We start from the raw sequence: 3,396 nt of genomic DNA on the forward strand, positions 1-3,396 counted from the left end.
AACCCATCAGCCCAGGGATACCCACCATTCCCTGGGCCCTCCCTCGTTGATCTAATTGAGAAAATGCCTTACATTTCCTCAACGGAGGCTCCTTCCTCTCCTATGAGCCTAGCTTGTGTCAAGTTGCCATACAAAACCGGCCAGCGTAAAAGGAAAAGGCTTATTGTGCTCATGGTTCAGAGAAATGTCAGGAAAGTCAAGACGGAACACTTGGTCTATGGTGCAGCAAGAAAGCAGAAGAAGGGCAAATAATTTGTTCTCCCCTCCTTTTCTGTGTGGGTCTAGCATATGCGTATGCAGGAATGTGCGTGTCTGTCAATGTGTGTGTGGTGGCCAGAGGTCAATATGCCTTCCTCTATTGCTCTCCTTATTTTCCGAGACATGGGTCTCTTATGTAACTGAATATCTCCGATCTGGCTAGGCTAGATGGCCAGAAAGCTGTCAGGATCCCTCTCTCTGCCTTTCAGTACTGGGATTACAGGTGCACACCATCACGCTCAGCCTCTCATTGATGCTGGACACCCAGACACAGGTTTTAAGTGCTTGTGTGAGAAGCATGTTACGAGGTCATTCTTTTCTCCGTATTCAGTCTGGAACTCCAGCACACTGGGTGATATAACACTTAAACTTTTCTGTTCTGTGATATAACACCACAATCAAGGCAACTTATAGAAGAAAGAATTGGTTTGGGCTTACCATTCCAGAGGGAGTCTATCATGATGGGGAAGGCATGGGATAGGAGACTAAGGCAGGGAGTTGATAAATCACATCTTCGACCACAGACATGAAGCAGAGAGGTAACCAGAAGTAGGATGGAGCTATACACTCTCATGGTTCATTCATTCAGTGACATACTCCTCAGCAAGGCTGCACTTCCTGAAGGTACTATAACCTCTCCTGCATAGTACCATCAAGTAGGCACCAAGCATTCAAATACCTATGGGGACATTTCTCATTCAAATCACCACAGACGGTGCCATCCACATTCAAGCGAGCCTTCTTTCCTCAGTTAGACCACACTGGAAACACCGCACAGATGTACCAAAGGGTGGACATCATTAATATCCAGGTGACCATTACCTACCAAGTCCACAACTGAAATTCATGGGTTTGTCCCTTTTCTACCTGACAGTTTCATTCCACTCCACTCATCATCCTTCTTAGGCTCATGGAGATCATATACACAATGCAGAATGCATTCATTAGGACACCAAAAGTTCTCACAGTCTTAAATGTTAACACTGTTCAAAAGCCCAAAGTATTTTCCAAGACTCAAGACAATTTCTTCACTATAAATCTCTACTCAAAAAAAACCCCACCCAAATCAATAATTCTGAACCACAATGGCACACCAAATGAAGGAATAGAATCATAGCAAGGAAAGATTGGCTAAATTAAGACTAAAACACAGCAGGACAAACACTAAATTTTTCAGCTCCATGTTCACCTCTGGGGATCTTAATGACATCATCTGGGTTCTCATAGCCAGTACTCTATTGCTACTACTTGCAGATTCTCTCCCTTGGTCCAGAGCCATTATATGCCTGCAGCCTTCTTCTACAGATGACCTTTGCATCTCCAGCATCCATAGGTCTCTACTGAAGCTTAGGCTTCACTTTTACATTTTCACAAACCTTCTCAGAGCCACGCATTGACTAGCCTTGGTTGTTTTCTGAAAACTTGGCATAGCCTCCATGACCCTCAACGTGTATTTTGCAAACCAGAAAAGCAGCAACATGTGGATGGCTCTTCCAAGTTCTGCTGCCAGTTTGAGACACAGCACAGTACCCTTCTGCTACATCCGTACTTATCTTTATGCCTTGGAGAATGAACCTATAAGAACACCTTCCTTGGTTTTTGTTTTGCGAAGGGACTCACTTTAGTGAGTGGGGAACTCCTTCAGAAGAATTTTCAACTCACTCTCTCTTCTTCCAAATGAATTTTCATTCTAAAAAAGATTTTATTTTATCATTTTTAATTATATTCATTTGTGTATGAGTATGTGCATGTGAGTGTAGGTGCCATGGAATCTAGAGACATCAGATCCCTTGGGGCTGAAGTCACAGAAAGTTGTGAACCACTTGACTTGGTGCTGAGAACTGAATTAGGGTTCTCTGCAAAAGCAGTATGCATTCTTAACCTTTGAGCCATACCTCCAGTTGAATATACATTTTTGTAAGGTGGAGCCTTCGATGGGTGGGGTCTTGCCCTTAAGAAGTGTAAATGTGCGGTTTTTCTATAACCATTCTAATCTCATTAACAGTCACAGTAGCCACATCTATACTCCCCTACTTATGACTTCAAATTGGCTCACAGTCTTTCCTTGTCAGACTGCACAGTTGTCATATCTTTCTGCTCCCTGGAATGGAAGGAAGGAAGGAAGGAAGGAAGGAAGGAAGGAAGGAAGGAAGGAAAGAAGGAAGGAAGGAAGGAAGGGAGAGAGGGAGGGAGGGAGGGAGGGAGAAGGAAGGAAGGAAGGGAGGGAGAGAGGGAGGGAGGCCGGGAGGGAGGGAGGGAAGAAGGAAGGAAGGAAGGAAGGGAGAGAGGAAGGAAGGAAGGGGGCCTATAGAGCAGCAGAACAAGAGGTAGAGACCAATTAAAAGTCACTTCCCAACCTTCTGAGCTGCTTGTGAGTTCTCATTAAGGGTCAAGTTTTCAGACTGTGTGAGCTATCATCTATGTTGGGTTGGGATTAGGGTGATGCAACCCTCTTTGAGTCATTAATGCCCCTGTAAGTAACTGTCATGGTTCATCAATTTGGACTTTGGTGGCATTCTTACTTTGGCCTGTCATCAATTTCCTGTCTCAGGTGAGTAGACTTTTGTTCACATTTCCCCAGAAATCGTGTCAAATAACAAGTTGACAGTTAAAATTATCCATTACATGGAAGTGATACGGAGGCCAAGACCCTAGAAAGTCTATTCTGTGTGTTTTCAAGCTCCATTTTTTGAATTATATATATTTTATTTTAAAATGTTTTTTGTAATGCATTTTGATAATTTTTCTCCTACCCCATCTCTTCCCAGATACTACCCCCCCACCTACTCATCCAACCTCATGTTTTTTCGAAAACCAAAACCAAAATCCAAAACAGAACTGAGAAAAACAACAACAAAAAATGAGAAATGACAATCGAAAAGGACAAACCTAAAAAAGAGAAAAATTAATAAAACAAAAATACCAAAACAGAACAAAGCAAAAATCATATGGGAAAAAACACACAAAACCATGGGGAATCTGGAGCCCACTTATGGTGGCCAACTGTTCCTAGACATGGGGTTGGCCCAGGAGTGTGGTTGATACACCTGGTGACACTCCATTGGAGAAAACTGGTATTTGCTTTCCCAGCAGGTAGCAATTACAAACAGTTCCTTGGTTAGGAGTGGGACTTTGTGC

The sequence above is a fragment of the Mesocricetus auratus genome, unplaced genomic scaffold, assembly GCF_017639785.1.
Source record: "Mesocricetus auratus isolate SY011 unplaced genomic scaffold, BCM_Maur_2.0 Super-Scaffold_100676, whole genome shotgun sequence".
NCBI lineage: Eukaryota > Metazoa > Chordata > Mammalia > Rodentia > Cricetidae > Mesocricetus > Mesocricetus auratus.